Raw genomic sequence first — 19,068 nt, 5'->3', positions numbered from 1 at the left:
ACATGCATGATCCCATGGGATCCCATGCATCCCTCTGCACCGGGAGCTCGGAGTCTCAGTCACTGGACCACCAGGGACCACCAGGGAAGTCCCTATATCACTGCATTCTAAGGAAATGCCTAGTAAGGTAAATTTCTTAGATACAGAGATGACTGGAATTTTAATTGTTAATATTTTTCAAATACTTTCAATAAAAACCTACCACAAAAACACATGATTGCAAGACCCACATTATAGTTCTACAAAGGCAATCACTGCCATCTCCCTTTTATTGTACTTAATTGTGTCTTTCTACCAGTGGACAACAAAGTTTCTTCAAAGCAGGGGCTTTTTCATTTCTGTTTGTGACCCTGAATCTAACTAGGGTCTCTAAATATCTGATAAAAGCTGGTATATTACTGAGTATGTCAGAAGTTCAACTGAGCCCCTAACATAAAACTACAGTGTCGAGACAGTGACAACACAGTTTGTTTGGTAAGTTTGGTCTTAGATTACTTTTGGAGAAAGGCATTGTGTCAACCCACAAACTACACCAATTAACTAATCAACAGTGGGCAGGGGTTCTTATTTGCTGTGTCCTCTAGTACCTGTGGGCTTCCCTGTGGCTCAGCTGGTAAAGAATCTGCCTGCAAAGTGGGAGACCTGGGTTCGATCCTTGGGTTGGGAAGATCCCTTGGAGAAGGGAAAGGCTACCCACTCCAGTATTCTGGCCTGTAGAATTCCGTGGACTGTATAGTCCATGGTATCACAAACAGTCGGACACGACTGAGTGACTTTCACTTACTCACTCACCCCTAGTACCCATATCGAAAGGGAGCACATCTGACCACGTTTGTTCCAAGTTGACATGGCAACAGATTCAGCAGATGTCTGTTTTATGTACTTTTCTCCCAGGAACCTTTAAAAGGGGGTGTAAGATAAGGAAGTGCATATTGATAAGTAACTAAAGAAGGTTGCCGAGAATGTCACAGGACCCATATTTTCATTGTAACGTGGCTCCACCACAAAGAGAAAGTGGCAGAATCAAGACAGATTTGATTCCTTCATCAGGAAGCATCCTCTGCTCCACCCCAAGGCAATCTGCTAGTTGCAGAGTAGATAATACACATCTTGAGTTTTGGCAGATGCACTCATTATATGGGAAATCTGGGAAACTCATCTCAATGCTATGTATTTATTTTTTCATACAGCGCTCCTTACACTCTCATCCCCATTTTTTTTTTTTTAATCTTGATGTGGTCTCAGTAAGCCACACCACTGCCCCCATTATGACTGCGTTAAAGAAAATTCCTGAAGAAGCTAAGAGACATCCATGGGTATCACTAGATAAGTCCTGGGAGCCACCACCTGCCTCAGGGCAGCAAGGAGCTGCAGGAAGCTCCACTTAGGGCCAGGCTGTTGCTTAAATGTAGGAGTGGGGCCAAGGATGCCAATAAGCACAGTCTCCACATCCCAAATCAGTTCACCAATCCTTTTGGGTTCAGGAGACATGACGAGCTTGGTATGATGGTCACATGCTCACAAACAAGTCAAGAATAAAAACAGGGTTGTAAACTGTCATTCAAGACCAGGTCAGAGGAAATGGTGTCCTCACCATGAAATCTTAAGTAACCATAATTAGCTCTTCCCTCCCATGAGGTTAAATCATGTTTTGTTACATTCAATTCTGCTACATTTTGTTCAGCTTCTGTGTGCAGGGTTTTGTCTAGTGAATCAATTATTATTCACCAAGCTCCTGTTACTGCCTAGCACCATTCTAGCTGATTTTCCTAAAGTACTGCAAGGCAGGCAGGATTGCCATGCTTTTTGTAGCCAAGGAAACTGAGAAGCAAGGAGATGAAGGAATGCGTCCAAGGTCATCATAGAGCTCGTAAGTGGAGAGCTGGGATTCCAACCAGTGCTATGAGGCATGGTTAAGTCTAAGACTCAGCACTGTCCTTAATAAACTCATGATTTAGCTTTGAGGAAGAGATATATGAACAATAAATTAATTTTAAGTAACCATGTTAACACTGAGAGGGCTGAGCGTCCAGCGGCTAAGATTCTCAGCTTCCCAATGCAGGGGGCCTGGATTCAATCCCTGGTCAGGGAACTAGTTTCCACATGCTACAACTTAAGAGTTCGCATGCTGCAACTAAAGATCCAGCATGCCGCAACTGACCCATTGTAGCCAAAAACAAAGACAAAAAAACAAAAAAAGAATGGAAGCACTGTCACAAGATGACATGATGAGTTGTCAGCTGAGAAATCCTGACCAATTCAGAAGAGGAGATGGCTGAGGTCCGTATGGTCCCTTGAACACATGTAAGCAGGACACCTGGAGTGCACTGAATTGCCTCCACTGGGGTCGGATCTGGGCTTCCCAGGTGGTGCTAGAGGTAAAGAACCCTCCTGCCAATGCGGGAGGCATGAGACCTGGGTTCCATACCTGGGTTAGGAAGATGCCCTGGAGCAGGGTATAGCAACCCACTCCAGGATTCTTGCCTGGAGAATCCCATGGACAGAGGAGCCTAGTGGGCTACAGTCCATAGGGTCACACAGAGTTGGACATGACAGAAGCAACTTCACATGCATACATGCACACACAGGTCTGATCTGGGTCAAGCATTGCTTTGATACAATGGGTACCTTCTGAACTGCAACACCCATCCCTCCCAGGAACCCATCTCTGGTGTTAAAACAGGCAGAGGCTTTCTCAGTATTGGTTTATCCCCCATCTTGAGTAGCTTGCACTGTCTTTCCACTTTCAGGAATCATTTCACCTCACATTGTCCTCAGAAAACAAATATCCAGGTACCGATGACAAATATCCAGGTACCAATGTGAAGCTGGATGTTTATGAAACTGGGCCACAAGCCTCCACTTTTATTTACATTCTGTTTGTAACAAATAAGGCTCTTGGGGAAAATAAGATGGGGGGTAGGAGGTGGAGAATCACACACAAAACTAATGACCCATAAAAATGTTATTTAAAAAGGTAATGATCACCAAGTTACAATGGAATGAAGTAATGAGAAATAGCAAGCCAGTCCAGCTCACTGGTGTTAATGGAGCTGTGCTCCACTGCTCTAAGGGAAGCAGACACATCTAGGCTCAAAATTACTGTCAGGAATGGTCTAAAGGAATGACGAACAAGCGCAAAATACAGTATTAGGGGCACCTGGGATAGCAGTCTCGCATTATGAAAGTAATATTTAGGTTGGATCATTTTTTTAAATTTTCTTTTTTTTTTTGGCCGTGCCTCGAGGCATGTGGGGTCCCAGTTCCCTATCCAGGGCTGGAACCCATGTCGCTTTCAGTGGAAGTGCAGAGTGTTTATCACTGGACTGCCAGGGAAGTCCCCCTTGGCTGCTGGATCGTTTTGAAGAGTATTTTTTTCATCATATAGTATGCAATATGCATTGTGCTACAGATGAGACTGGCTCACACACTGGGCACAATGGGACCAAGGTCCACGAGAGGTCAGCAAATAACCTCGCCTTGCTCTCTGGTTGCTCCCAAGGAGGCTGTGACCTCAGTCAACAGCACACACGAGGCAAGTGGCACTGACCTTTGGGTTCTGGGTCTGAAAGAAACAAGGTCAGACCACCAGACTTGTGCCCTGTGGTGTGCATCCATGTGCCATTCATGGGTTGAAAATGTAACCCACTGAAGCTAGGAGCCTCCACCCTTTGTTCCCCCAGGGTTCTGATGTACGATCTCTGCTGGAGAAGAAAGAAAGAAGTGATGAAAATGTAGGGAGCAGAGGGCACGCTTAGGGGCTGTGTTAGCAGGACTGGGGGGTTTATTCTCTGAGAATGTGCCCCGTGTGCTGCTGGACAGAGCTGGTGAAAGGAAACTTCTCAACAATTTCATTGCTCTGGACTATTATAGGGATCAGGCAGTTAGGCTGCAGGCATAAATTGAAAATAGGGTTTGGGAATTTTTATGAGACATGACCAGCATTCCATACTCGAGCCATGTGATAAAGGTCTCCTCTGATGGTTCTTTCAGTTTTCTTTTTAATTTTTAAAGTTTAAAAAAAAAATTCTGGCTGCACTCTATAGCATGTGTGATCTTAGTTCCCCAATGAGGGATCAAACTCTAGCCCCCTGCATTGGAAGGCAGAGGCCCAACCACTGGACCACCAAGGATGTCCCTCCTCACCTCAGCTGCTGCTGGCAGTATACATTCATGGTTGCAGCACTGAGCCCATCTGCCCAAGGTTGATCAGATGGTCAGGAGATCTGGGGACTGCACCCCAGGAGAGGGGTGGCACGTACCCAAGGTTCCATAATCCCAGCCTCACAAAACATGGACTCTTTTATCTTCAGCAACATTACATCCCAGTGAAGCTAGATCTCTCCTCCACTCCCGGAACGGGGAAGAGAAGGTAGCAAAGCTTTGCCAATCGGTTTTTGAAAACACTGACTTGGGTTGTATTTGCACAGCAAGGCACTTGTCAAATAAAGAGAACAACACTGATGACAACTCACTCCTCCCTTCCACCCCCGCACCACGCTGCATCCCCTTCTGCAGGCTGAAGACTGATTTAGAGATGAAGCATCGCTTCTAATCTTAATTTTCTAAAATTAATATCCATATTATCACATGTGTCTCCCTAAAGCAGCATGCTATACAAGCATACTACATTCAGGATGTGTTTGTTAAATTAACCTCACTATTTCAACAGAACTTCTGGTTATTTTAATATTAATTTTAGTTAACGATAGAGCCAGAGAAATCAATGTTTCCATGCCTAAAGTAACAATACAAAAACTAAAGCACGTTGATTTATATCTACAAGTATATAATTTCATATGGTGGGGTTTTTTTGAAAATCTATTAGTGAATGTAGTTTACAAGCATGAAATTAAGCGTCTTTTCTCTCCTGTGCAGGCTTGAATTGGGGTTTCCAGGAACAATATAAAGTTCCTCTCCTGTCTGTAAATCTGTCCCTGAGACTCTATTTGATCATTTAACTACTGACTGTTTTTTGTCTACTCATTCATTCGTTCATTCGCTGCCCACAGAGTGGGCACTGACTATGCACTGTATGGCATCTGAGGGTACCAGCTGTCTTTCATCCAAGCCCCAGTTCTACAATGTACCAGGTAACTTGAACTGCTTAGTTAATTGTTATATGCTTCAGTTTCTCCAACTGTAAGACCAACAGTGCCTGCCTTGTAGCAAAACCTATGGAACAGCTTCTAGCATTGAGTAACAGCAATTATTATTGCTGTTATTACAAAAATGATAATATATAGTCTCCTTCTCCAAAAAGCTAACATTTCACTGACCAGAGACAGATGTTCAGTACAAATGTCTAGAATGTAATATAAGTATGTAACAGTTATTTGCAGCTTGCTAAGGCAGGACCAAGCTAGGGGGAGTAATTGCTAAGGGTGTCTGCATAGCCTTCCTAGAAGAGATGACCTTTTGAACGCTAAGCTGAAGTTCATCACAATAAGAAAGGCCTGGCTCATTCTTCAAATGCCATTTTCTCAGTCAGGCCTTTCTTGGGCCTCTAATCACACCTGTCCTTCCAGCCCAGGACTGGCTATCAGACTTGCAGGGCCGAGTGCAAAGTGGAAGCGTGGTCTTATTGTTTGGAAGTTGAGAACTTTAAGATGATGGATGACATGGTGGGACTTCCTTGGAGGTTCAGTGGTTAAGATTCCACACTCCCAATGCAGGGGGCCTGGGTTTGATCCCTGGTCAGGGACCTAGATTCAGCATGTCACAACTTTCATGCCACAACTAAAGATCCCACATGTGGCAATGAAGATTCCACACATGGCAGTGAAGAGCCTGCATCATACAGCTAAGATCCAAATTTAAAAAAATCTGAAAAGGTGATGACAAGGTCCTTCTGAGCATGGGGCCCTAGGCAATGACATAGGTCAGAAGCCCATGTCTGGCCTTATAAACACACACTTGCTGTCTATGCCCGGTTGTTGAAATGGTGATCTCAGAGGGGTGATGTCATCTGAGGGTAGAGCCAGTGAAATCCATCTGAGTGAAACTCCAAGGGTTTAGGGGCACAGTTACTGGGATCAGCAGTGTAGGTCAAGTGCCTCTCGGGGTTATGGGTATCTTGGACTGAAATACAGTCAGCCCATGAAGAAACTTTTTGATTGGTGAAAAAAGAAAAGAAGATCATGTAGGTTAAGTGGACAGAGCCCTGCTTGAGTCTCCATGATAGAGTCATGATCCCACACTTGAGTCAGTTCACAGATCCAGATTCTCTAAAACGAATTCCCAGGAACTCTCGAGGAAGAATCCTATAATCATCCATGCTGCTGCTATGATTTCTTCTGCAAGGGTCTGCAGAAATGTATTGAATACATCTTGTAGTTTTCCTAAATAATGAACTAATACAAGCTTTTTTAATTTCAAAAACTTCAACAAAAAATTATTCAGAAACTGTCTATATCAGAACCAAATCTATCTATATATCCATCCCTACCTATCTATGAACTGAAGTAGTTGTACTACTTTACTTAAAGAGTTTTTTTTGATATGGATCGTTTTTAAAGTCTTTATTGAATTTATTATAATATTGCTTCTGTTTTACGTTTTTGGTTTTTTTGGCCATGAGGCATATGGGATCTTGGCTTCCTGATCAGGGATCAAACCTGCACTGCTTGCTTGCATTGGAAGGCAAAGTCTTAACCACAGGACTTCAGGGAAGTCCCAGTAGTATTACTTCAATACAAACGTAACAGGACCATCTCCATAGTTCTGACCCAACTACTAACTTTGACTTCTATCACTTAATTTTAGTCTGATATTATAAACTCATAGGCTGATTATTTCCTATTGTCTTTCAGACTCACATCCACTCTTGTTTTGCTTTTTCCTTACTTGTATTGAGAAGCAATTGAAATACATCCCTGTATAAGTTTGAGGTGTACAGTGTGATGGTTGGATGGACATATACTGTGAAATTATGACCACAGTAGGTTCAGCTAACATCATCGTGTGCTTCCCTGGTGGCTAAGATGGTAACGAATCTGCCTCCATTGCAGGAGCCCCGGGTTTGATCCCTGGGTGAGGAAGAGCCCCTGGAGAAAGGGATGGCTACCCACTCCAGTATTCTTGCCTGGAGAATTCCGTGGACAGAGGAGTCTGGTAGGCTGCTGTCTGTGGGTCACAAAGAGTCGGACATGACAAAGCAACTAACACATCATCTTCTCATATAAGACCCAAGAAAAAGAAAAAAAAAATTCTCCTTATGATGAGAATTTCTAGGATTTACTCTCTTAGCAACTCTCCTATGTATCACAATCATGCCCATTCTCTTTATGTTTCCTTCTCTAATGCTGAAGCTAGATTAGTTTTTAAACTTTTTCAGGTTTGTTTTTAAACCAGGCTCCTTCGTCAGGTGACTTATTCTGCCCATAGGGGGCACTGTGGGAGATGAGAGGTAGGAGGAAGGCAGTTGCGGTTCCTGTTCATTCTTGTTTTCTTTCCTTCCCTGGTGGGGTGTCTGGAAGTGGTGGGCTCCTCCCTGATGCAGCCCCTCCTCCATGCTCAGAGGCCACTTTTATCCCTCCAGCCCTGGGAGTGGGAGCCGCGACCTGCCGTCATTAATCACTGGCTTGAGTCTCCTTCCACTTCATGTTCTTTGAGTTTTCCAACACCTGTTTAACCAATTCCCTGTCTTACACCCCCTCTGTTTGAAACACCTGGCATGGTTTCTGTTTCCCTGACTCAATCCTCATCCATTTTACAGACAAGGAAGCCAAATGAGGTGAAGCCCAGAAAGGTGAAGGGATTTTCCCCAAAGTCACATGGCTGGTCAGCCAGGGCTTCAATAAAGCCTTCTGAATGCAGAGTTCAACTCTCCTGCTCCTTTCATTAAAAAAAAATTTTTTTTAAATATTATACTGGAGTATAGTTAACAATATTGAGAGAGTTTCAGGTGGACAGCAAAGGGACTCAGCTATACATATATATGTATCCATTCTCCCCAAAGTCTCCTCCCAGTCAGGCTGCACATAATACTGAGTAGAGTTCCGTGTGCTATACAGTTGGTCCCTGTTGGTTATCCATTTTAAATATCTTCCTGCTCCTTTCATACTGGCTGTTGTTTCTCTGAAGTGAACCAGAAAAGAAATGACATTTCACATGGACACACAGGATTGCAGGTTTTATTACATTCTCTCAAACAGTCCCAACCAGTCCATCCTGAAGGAGATCAGCCCTGGGATTTCTTTGGAAGGAATGATGCTAAAGCTCAAACTCCAGTACTTTGGCCACCTCATGCGAAGAGTTGACTCATTGGAAAAGACTCTGATGCTGGGAGGGATTGGGGGCAGGAGGAGAAGGGGACGACAGAGGATGAGATGGCTGGATGGCATCACTGACTCGATGGACGTGAGTCTGAGTGAACTCCAGGAGTTGGTGATGGACAGGGAAGCCTGGCGTGCTGCGATTCAGGGGGTCGCAAAGAGTTGGACACGACTGAGCAACTGAACTGAACTGAACTGAAAACAGTCACTTTTCTACAGCTCTATCCAAAGGAGTCTGGCCAACTGGATGTGGTACTTCCCCAGTAGGAAGAAGGGTGAATCTCACATCTGGTTCTATCGTCATTTATATTATTCGGATCCAGTGCCTAGATTTCTCCTGAAGAAGGACGCTAACTGCTAAGTCCCTTCCTTGCCTGATGAAACCTGGTAAATCAAGGGAGCTCTTCTATCACATAGGAATTTGATAAACCAGCAAGCTCAGCTCAGCTTCAGTTCTTGGCATCTGGAAGGCATCAGAGCAGAAATGCCTTTCTGGTGGGGGGCCATGTTATCCCAAAGCTTTGTTCCAGATGGGAAAGGCAGCCTGGTAAGGCTCATGTCTAGGGGGCATGTCACGTGACCCCTGCCTGTGTCCATTGACTCCAAATTATCTTGGGGCTACCTAAACAGTTGAAACTGCCCCTGAGGTATCTGGGTGAAGAGAACAGGGAAGGAAATGCAAACATTCATCATCGTCTTTCCTGGAAACTGGCAACGCTTTGGCCCTGCAGAACCTTCACTTCACCTGGGTGGTTTTACCTACTCATCTCACTCCTTCACGTGTGGCCTTAATTATTTTCTCCTGCAGTTACCTGATAGTTATGTTTCCCAGCTAAATGATGGGCAAGAGTCACAGGTGATTCAAATAGAAGGCACTGTACTCATATTTACTCTAAAAGCATACAATGAAAACAGAAAGTCTCTCTTCTGAAAGATTATATAATGAAGCTCACGGAGTAATTCTTAAAAATTCAATTTCAGTATAACTGTAGATCTTAAAATAGGTATAAAATAGTAGTAACTTTTTACGTTTTTCAGTGTAAAATGAAAGTGAAAAGCATCCTACTCACTGGTAAACAAGTAGTAAAACCTGCATTGAGGTTTACAGTTTCATTTGAAAAACCACCTCCAACAGAAAATTATTTTTTAGGAGATTTAAAAAATTACCTAATTTCCATTTGAATGACCCCCTCCCCTCTTTCAGGAAACCAGTGATTTTCACAGACTAGAATTTTCTTGAGTCAAGGTTTGGTTTTACCTCCTAGACCCCTCTAGTCATTTCAAACCAACCATCAACCATTTGATGTTCAACCAGATAACACAAAACAGTTTTTAAAGCTTCTAGTCTTGAGAAGTTCAGTTTCTCATCAGAGCCTTCTAATGGTTCTTCCTGCGCTCAGTCTTGTCCAACTCTGCGACCCCATGACTGTAGCCTGCCAGGCTCCTCTGTCCATGAAATTTTCCAGGCATGAATGCTGGGGCAGGTTGCCATTTCCTACAGGGGAATCTTCCAGATCTAGGGACTGAATCCGCATCTCTTGAGTCTCCTGCATTGGCAGGCACATTCCTTACCACTAGCGCCACCTGGGCTTTTCCTATTAAGCCAAAATTCCCATCCCTGAGCAACTTCACTTTCACTTTTCACTTTCATGCATTGGAGGAGGAAATGACAACCCACTCCAGTGTTGCCTGGAGAATCCCAGGGACGGCGGAGCCTGGTGGGCTGCCGTCTATGGGCTCGCATAGAGTCAGACATGACTGAAGCGACTTAGCAGCAGCAACCCATCCCTGAAACCTAACCAGTTACCAGCCCCTCTCCCCACCTCACTGCCCTCCTCTGAAACATCTTGAGCTTGACTACATCTCCAGCAAGATACCTGGACTGAGTAGATGCTCCAGTCACTAGAACAGAGGACAGAACTATCACCTCCCTCCGTCTAGAGTCTATTTTTGATGAATGCGAAGGTTTATTTCACTGCCACTTATTACTTATGCTGCTACCAATTACCATCTCTGAGCTGCTGCTGCTTTTTTTTTCCCCTTAGCATTTGCTACCGATAAGCCACATGTCCATCTTAATCGTACAAAACTGGTTTCTTAACCCAAGTGTACACCCGTGTCAATTTTAAGAAACTGTTCTTATTATATAAATTGTTCTCCAGGAAAACTTTTTAAGATTCACTTTCTTCCTTTTTAAAAAACCTGTAATGCCATAGCTTCACCTCCAGATTTCCAATGTTTTCCTGGGCCCCACAGTTTCTCAAAGATTTTGACCTTAACAAGTTGTGCCATCATTATGACTATGTCTTGCCTGTCCTTCGGGAGACTTCATCCAGACTGGGAGCTTAGGTGTTTTCTTCTACCTGGGGTTTCCATTTCTTTCTCCAAGTTTTTCCTCAGTTTTCCATCTACTGAACATTCTCTATGACACACAATATAAAGGTAATTCAGGGCTCTCTGTCATCCTCAATACTAATGGTCAGCCCCAAGAAGTAGCTGTTGGTCTCCTTATCTTTTTGCTCCACACAGGACAATACATTTCTTTTATCTCTCCCTCTTTGAAAGGTTTCCACTCATTTTGAGCTTGGGTTTTCTTGATACTGTTTTTGCAGGTCCTGTATACCTTTTCATGGGCTTCCCAGGTGGCGCTAGTGGTAAAGAACCCATATGCCAATGCAGGAGATTTAAGAGATATGTGTTCGATCCCTGGATTGGAAAGATCCCCTGGAAGAGGAAACAGCAACCCACTCCAGTATTCCTGGCTGGAGAACCCCATGGACAGAGGAGCCCAGCAGGCTACAGTCCACAGCGTCACAGAGAGTCGGGCACAACTGAAGTGACTTGGCATGCATACCTATTCAGAGTTGCTCATATTTTCCTACCGTTCAAAAAAATCTGAGCAAAACAGAGAACTGCTGGCACAATTACCATCCTTTGTAGAAAAAAATAAAGAAGGTCCTCATCTGAACTTTGTTTTGGACATTCATAGCCATCCTGAGTCATCTTTCCCTGCATAGGCGTAATTTCTACATTTCTCTGATTTTAAAAAAGAATTTCAAAAGGTCGTGAACCCCAAACCAGAAAACTTCTAAAGGAAAACAAGGCAGAAATTTCACGACACCGGATTTGGCAATAATTTCCTGGATATGACACCACCACAGGCAACAGAAGCAAACAGAGGCAAATGGGACTACATCAAATTTAAAAACTTTTGCACGGGAAAAGACACAACAGAAGGACATCTCTGGTGGTCCAGTGGTTAAGAAAATGGCTTGCAATGTGTGGGACGTGGGTTTGATCCCTGGTTGGGGAACTAAGATCCCACGTGCTACAGAGCAACTCAGCCCCTATGCCACAACTAGAGAGTCTGTGCAATGCAACCAAAGAGCTCACATGATTCAGTAAAATCCTACAGGCTGCAACTAAGACCCGACGTGGCCAAATAATACATAATCTTAAAAAGACACAACAGAGTGCAAATGCAACTTATGGAATGAGAGAAGAGATCTGTGAATCGTATATTTAGTAAGGGGTTAATATCAATAATATAAGGAACTCCTATAACTCAACATCAAAAATCAAATAATTTGGTTTTTTTCAAAAGGCAAAGGACTCAAATAGGTATTTTTCCAAAGGAGACAGACCAATTGCCAACAAGCATATGAAAGATGCTCAGAGTCACTGATCATGAAAGAAATGCAAGTCAAAACCACAATAAGAGATCACCTCTGACACATTAGGATAGCTGCTATCAAAAAAGGACTATTTTTAAAGTAAGATGTTTACTGGACATTAGTATAGGATACTTAAAAATGGTTAAAATGGTAAATTCATGTTGTGCTTTTTTAAATCAAAATAAAAACAGGTCTTGAAATAATTATGGACTGTGCAAAATCTCCTCTTTGTCATGTTCTCTAAAATGATACGGTTTCTTCTAAGGATTCTCTTGTGTATACTCTTGTCAGTTCCTTTTAGTTAGTCAGTGTTAGGACCAAAGTAGCAATTCTAGTCTTGAACTGTCTATCCTCTAAAGGTGAAAACACCAATAGGGCAAATCAATAACCGTTCAGGTATTCTGTTAGTTGAAGAGAATTCTGAGAGCTACTTATATAGTTGAAGTTCTGTATCATGCGTCTCCTTTGCCCTAATTTTGTAAATGGGAACTGAAACCTGGAGTCCGTAATTGCTCCGACTATATAATCCGTAAGGAGGTCCTCCTACACTGTCAATTTCGTTTCTCTCCTATTTCCTCCTAGTTTGCCTTAGTAGGCTCCTGCCCTCGGGTTTCTCAACTTGCTTACAGTTTCTGGATGCATGCTGCTGCTCTGCTTTTCTGCCCAGCTGGTCACACTTTTCATTTGAATAAAGAATTTCTTCTCATGGCCATATCTCCATGTCATGCCCTTTTGCTCGCGCAGTTTACTTGAGCTATCTAAGAAATTCTATTTATCACTCTGGCAATAATTTCCAGCTCAATTTCTTAATTACTCCTGCTTCACCCAAATAAGCATTGCTTCTGTCTTCTACTTCTCCTTGGTTTATCAAGTGATTCACCAAATACTCTGCACTTTCCTATCAATGTCAAACCCACTTGCAATAATCAGTGTCATGAGATTAGGAGGATATTTGTCCCTCCCCCCACCCCCCCACTTTCAGTTTAAAGCATGAACCTTATGCACTGGAGGTCCTCAATAACTATTCACTGGACTGAATTGAACTAACCCTAGTAAGGCCGCAAGGAGACAACCTGAGTCCTCCTTTCACATGACAATCCATCACACAGTTGAAGACATCTGTCACGCCTGGTTAAAGTGAAGTTGCTCAGTCGTGTCCAACTCTTTGCGACCCCATGGGCTGTAGCCTATCAGGCTCCTCCATCCATGGGAGGATTTTCCAGGCAAGAGTGCTGGAGTGGATTGCCATTTCCTTCTGCAGGGGATCTTCCCGATCCAGGAATCGAACCTGGGTCTCCTGCATTGCAGGCAGACGCTTTACCGTCTGAGCCACCAGGGAAGCTCATGCCTGGTTAGGGAATTTTTATTTTTTTCTTTCAAGAACTGAAGTCATATTCTCCATCTGAAATAAAAACTGAAGAACTGGCAGATCACACGTCTTTTATGGAAAATGTCATTTTCTTCTTGACCTCTGGAAGCAAGTGGGTTTACATTCCACTAACACCCCATTCGCCATGAGGGCTCAGTGCCACCAAGGGAGAATCACTGTCTTTGGTGGGGAAAATAATCTAACCCTGACAACCTGGGCAAGTACTGCCAATCTTTCATTTGCAAAATAGGAATAAATAAATAGGGGCATGCTGAATAAATTCAGATAATACATCTAAAAGGCTTTTGAGACAAACACTAAAAATTCTAAAAAGATGTGTATCATCTTTTCAAACAGAGCTTTTCCATTTACAATGGAAGTGGGTGTTACTGTGGCTTACGGAAGGAACAAAGCTACAGGTTTTGCCTTACAAACATGGTTTAGATGACAGCAGTATCTCCACTGTCTTTAGTTTCCTCCATCTAAGTCCTTTACTATCCACCTTAAAACAGAAGCCAAGACATGCTGACTGGGCTATCCAAGGCGGTACAGTAAGCCAGGGTAAACGCATATATGGGAACCAGACGTTTTGCCAAAGAGACCGTGTATTCCTGATTTCTCTTCCCTCCTCCTGTTTCCACAACGGGCTTTGCCAATGGGGAAGAGTCAATGCTGATGCTATGCAAGCGCCATCTGTGCTCTGCGAGGACTTAAACAGCGGCCATCAACCTTCTGTGTGTGAGCCGGACCATGGCTGCCCTGGAGTTAAAGGACTAGCAGATGGAACACACAGCTCTGCAGTAATCAAGGTTGCAGAAATCAGTTTGACACAATATCCATACTCCTAGATCGGTGCATGAACTCAAATTGATGTCACTCAGCTACTCCCCCAGCTAGTTCTCACCTTATCTCTATGTGATTCCCATCATTAAAGGAGGGAATGAAGAGGGAGTCCAACCATCAGTGTGGCCAAGGCTGCCATTTTTGCCTGGATCTACTGGGCTCTTGCCCTGCAGCCTTCAACAGCCTCCCGTGGGAACTAGGGCACCAGGCTTGCAAATGACAGCCACGGTACTGGATGTAAGCCTCCTATGAGAAGGGCAGTATGTCCAGGATAGAGACCATGGAGCATGAAGGCAGGGGCCTCCTCTGACTTTTTTTTTTTGGCCATTGCACTTGGCATGGGATCTTAATTCCCCAACCAGGGATGGAACCTGTGCCCCTGCATTCGGTATGTAGAGTCTTAACCACGGCACCACCAGGGGGAGTCCCCTAGGGGCCTATTTTGGACAGTAGAGTCATCTCTGGTAGCACTGCTGCTGAAGCAGGTGAGGCAGAAATTTCCACCAATGACTGGCAGGCTGTGTCCAGTTTCTGCGGGGCTGAAACACACTTTTCATGCTAACTCAGGGGATGGTGAGAAAAGGAAATAAGCCACAGGTGCATCCAGAATGCCCCTTGGAGGCTGTTCTGGGCCACCTACTTTGAATGTGGCTTGGAACTGTAATGAAAGACCTCTTTATTTAGAGCTCCTAACCAGGGAGACAACTTTTTCTACTCTAAAGGAAGATACCTCTCGAGTCCTGAAAACAAACTTTTGGTTTCTGAGAGACACCAAATCTCAAGAATAACAGCTGTTTGGGGTGAATCAATGTATTTTAGAATATACCTTTAAGGATGTGAGTTCAGGCACCTACAATACTTGGTTGGGGGTGTTCCAGTATTTTGATGGAATGTTAGTCATCAAAGCTGGAAATCAGACTACAATGGAAAACAAGCCCTCCAGTTTCCTTGCTCTATGAGAGCAGGAAATATTTGGCTCCTGGGAGTGAGGACCCTAGAGCTCATCCACAGTGGATGATAAGCAGCCTTCCAGTTCAGCGGAGTTTTGAAAACCTCAGCCATGCTAGCAGGTGTCTGGATGGCCCCGTCATTTATTTAACAAGTGTCGGAGGCCAGGGCTTAAGAACCTCTGGGTAAGGTCATCTTTGTGGTAAAAATTCTGAGACTCAAAGCAAAAGGGAAAACTAATACCACTTCTCCTGTCCTCTCTGCTGATACCACCTCTCCCTCTCCTGCACCTTGATGATCTTTCTGGATCCTCCATTCCAGGGAGGCCGAAGAGTCTTTGGGTAAATGTTCCTGACATGGACCATGTTTCCAGTAGCGATGACCTGCTTTAGAGAGCAAACTGTATGCTCTTCCATCTGACCTTCCGGATTCCCCCCAAACAACTCCCCTTTCAATCTCATCTCCAGTTATCCTCTTGAGCCTGACCACCAGCCTTTCTCTGGCCTTCTAGCATTTGCTCAAGCTGTGCTCACTGCCTGGGTCCATTCTTCACTTTGCTTTACTGATGCCAATTGTACCTGTGAAATCTATGGAGGACAGGGGGCAGGGTGTCCTTCAGTATGGAATGCAAGGCCAGGGGAAACCGTTGTGAAGGAGGTGGCAATTAAATTGGATGCCCACCCCCTCACACACACTCTGGACAAGAGCTGCTGCCCACAGACCCCCAGCTCAGGCATACAATCACATGAGTACATGAGTGCTGTTTTACATTGCTATCTGAATGTTATGCCTTTAAAATTTTTTTAATTTTATTAATAATGTGCTAATTTTTGCTCTACATAAAAGTGATTCAATTATACATGTGTATATACATATTATTTTTCATATTATTTTCCATTCTGGTTTATCACAGGATACTGAATATAGTTCCCTTTGCTATACAGTAGGACCTTGCTGTTTATCCATTCTATATATAATAGTCTGCATCTGCTAATCCCAAACTCCCAGTCCTTCTTTCTCTGACCTCCCTTGGCAACTACAAGTCTGTTCTCTATGTCTGTGAGTCTGCTTCTGTTTCATAGATAAGTTCATTTGTATCATATTTTAGATTCCACATATAGGTGATATCATATGGTATTTGTCTTTCTTTTTCTGACTTGCTTCACTTAGTATGATAATCTTTAGCTCCATCCAAATTGCTGCAAAAGTGTCATGCTTGTCTCGATGAGAAATTCCTGAAGGTCTGTTTTTTTTGTTTGTTTGTTTTTTTTGTTTTTTTTTTTAAACTTTACATAACTGTATTAGTTTTGCCAAATATCAAAATGAATCCGCCACAGGTATACATGTGTTCCCCATCCCGAACCCCCCTCCCTCCTCCCTCCCCATTCCAGTATGAAACGAGTTGCCAGTCCAGGTTCGATGCACGATACTGGATGCTTGGGGCTGGTGCACTGGGACGACCCAGAGGGATGAAGGTCTGTTTTTATGGGTCATCTACATGTATTCTAATAAAACCTCAAAAACATCTGCATTGTAAAGAAGAGTTTGTTGTTTCTTTTCAGAAGCCAATAATATCACACATTTTAAAGGAATTCACAAAAGGCCACATTTTCACCTCAGTTAGATGATACAGTATTCACAAAAGGTTAAATGATAGGAAATTAGTAGGTCACAGAGTACTACTGGGGTCATGAGGATTTTTGTAGACATCCTAGGTATCTTGTATCAACAATAATCAATCCAAAAATATTTACTTGAGCATCTGCTATGTTGGGTGCTGAGGTAAACAGAAGCAAAACAGACAGTCTTACCCTGGAGGAACTCATGATGTATTATCCATAGTTGGGGAGTATAATTATATGTTAAACTATACATTGTTGAGACTCCTGGAGTGACAGAAAGTACGAGAAGAAGGATGGGTCTGATGGGCTGTGTGATAGCGCTGAGCTTGAATGAGAGCAGGCTGGAGAACAGAAGAGCACACAACCCACGCCCTCCAAATACTGTGATCGTGACCACAGCAGACGTCAGAAATAGCCTCATGGCCATCTAGAAAAAAAAATCTTCCATAAGCATCTTGTATTTAACACCTTTGTCTGCCAGAGAGAAACCAGGGCCCTCCACCCCATCTGCATGAAACTTCAACTGGCCCTCATAAAAGGGATGCCAAGGTAGAAACAGAAACGATCTGTCAAGAAAGGCTGATGGTGCATAGAAAGCCACAGAGCACAACAGATGGGGCTTCGGGGGGCACCTGTATACCATCGCTGTAGGAACTGCAGGAGCTGGAAGCTCGTTTGCACGAGGAGGCTGGGAGAGTTACATGGACGAGCAAAACTGTTTCTTTCTTAGGATGCTAAGTGAGAATCAGGATTTTACATCTGGGGGATGGGAGGGAGCTTCTATATCAACTTGAGAAAAAGCAAAGTCAAAATCCTCTTTTACCTAGTAAAGTAGGAAAAACGACATAGTGGGGAAGATATTTCAGAAAGTCAAACAGGAAAAAAAAAAGAATATAAGAGATAAAATGATGAAATGTCTAAGAAGCAACTGCCATAAGCCAAAGAAGCTGGGCAGGGTCAGAGTTCACAGGCAGCCCCAGGGGACACTGCGTGCATGGAGGCCCTGTGAAGTCCATCCCGCTTGAGGGTGTGTGGTCCTGCCAGCTCTGGGGTGGGGACTTGAACTGCCCTGTTCCCAGCTGTGCCCCTGGAGCCAAGCACTGCCCCGGCCAGCTGCACAGACCGTTCGACATCCTTGCTCTTAGTGGGAAGAGAATCCAGTTCGCTCCTCACCACGGTCACAGAGCAGACACCAAACACTTCCTCTGGCATATGGAAGGAACGGAATGTCAAAGGGGGTTTTTATTCCACCTGACCAGATAATTAGGTAATTAGCACCGTTAACACGCAGGGCACAGAACGTGTATATGTGTATCTCTAGGGAGGCACGTTTTTCAAAAATGTACCATCAAGTGCTTTTTATGACACTTTTTTTTTTTTTTCTGGACAAGCATTTCATTTCTCAAAAAGGATGCTGGGCACGTTTCCTGTCCATGCCAGTATGGCCCCTTTTCACTTCATCAAGCTGGACCGCAAACAACGAAGACGCTGCTTCTGATCCCCCTCGGATCTTACAACAAGCCCTGCGGTGCTGGCTGGCTCCTTTCTCCCCTCCAGGCACCCCCCCCCGCCCCCCCCCCCCCCACCCCGGCTGGGGGACACATTTCAGGAACGCTGTCTCGCTGAAAAATTAAAAAGACCAGGAGAGGGAGCACAAGGACACAAGAGGTGTATAGATCTGGGCCTCAGGGCAAGTCAGAGAAAGAGAACGAGGCGAGGAGAAGCCAGTTGCCTCAACAAACAGATGTGGAATCTGAATGGTGTACTTCTCAGGGAGGAGAGAACGGGAATTTGGGATCTGTTATTTGTTCACCACACCGGAAACATTTTCCGCCGATCATAACGAAAAAACCTAAAAGGCCACTTTATTTGTTCTTCGTTCATCCTGGATGATAACATTACTTTATCAACTGCTATTATCTGTTGTTGTGGGGTCCACCACTAAGTCTGTATGTGCACAGGGAGGATTCATTCTGATTAGGCTTCTCTCCTGCATGCTGAATTTCCTTCAGCTCTGAGAGGAAGAGTGAAATAAATATGAGACTTAATGCACTTTACTTGTATAGTGTTAATAACACTTTGGGCTTTCCTGGTGGCTCAGTCAGTAAACAGTCTGCCTGCAATGTGGGAGATCTGGGTTCAATCCCTGGGTTGGGAAGATCCCCTGGAGAAGGAAATGGCAACCCACTCCAGTATTCTTGCCTGGAGAAATCCATGGACAGAGGAGCCATGGACAGTGGGCTATACAGTCCATGGAGTCACAAAAGAGTTGGACACGACTGAATGATTAACACTTCCCTTTCACTTTTCAATAACACCGTAGAGCCGGTACCTTC

At 44.0% G+C, this 19,068-nt stretch overlaps 1 protein-coding gene across 6 annotated transcripts in view; it reads right to left on the bottom strand.

Annotated features, from left to right (window-relative positions):
- Positions 1 to 19,068, bottom strand: part of BACH2 (BTB domain and CNC homolog 2) — a 389,117-nt gene that overhangs the window by 24,287 nt on the left and 345,762 nt on the right. The gene's annotated exons all lie outside the window — the stretch shown is intronic.

This window comes from Bubalus kerabau, chromosome 9 (assembly GCF_029407905.1).
Source record: "Bubalus kerabau isolate K-KA32 ecotype Philippines breed swamp buffalo chromosome 9, PCC_UOA_SB_1v2, whole genome shotgun sequence".
NCBI lineage: Eukaryota > Metazoa > Chordata > Mammalia > Artiodactyla > Bovidae > Bubalus > Bubalus kerabau.
The sequence above is the reverse complement of the archived record's forward strand: the minus strand, read 5'-3'. Positions and strand labels throughout refer to the sequence as shown.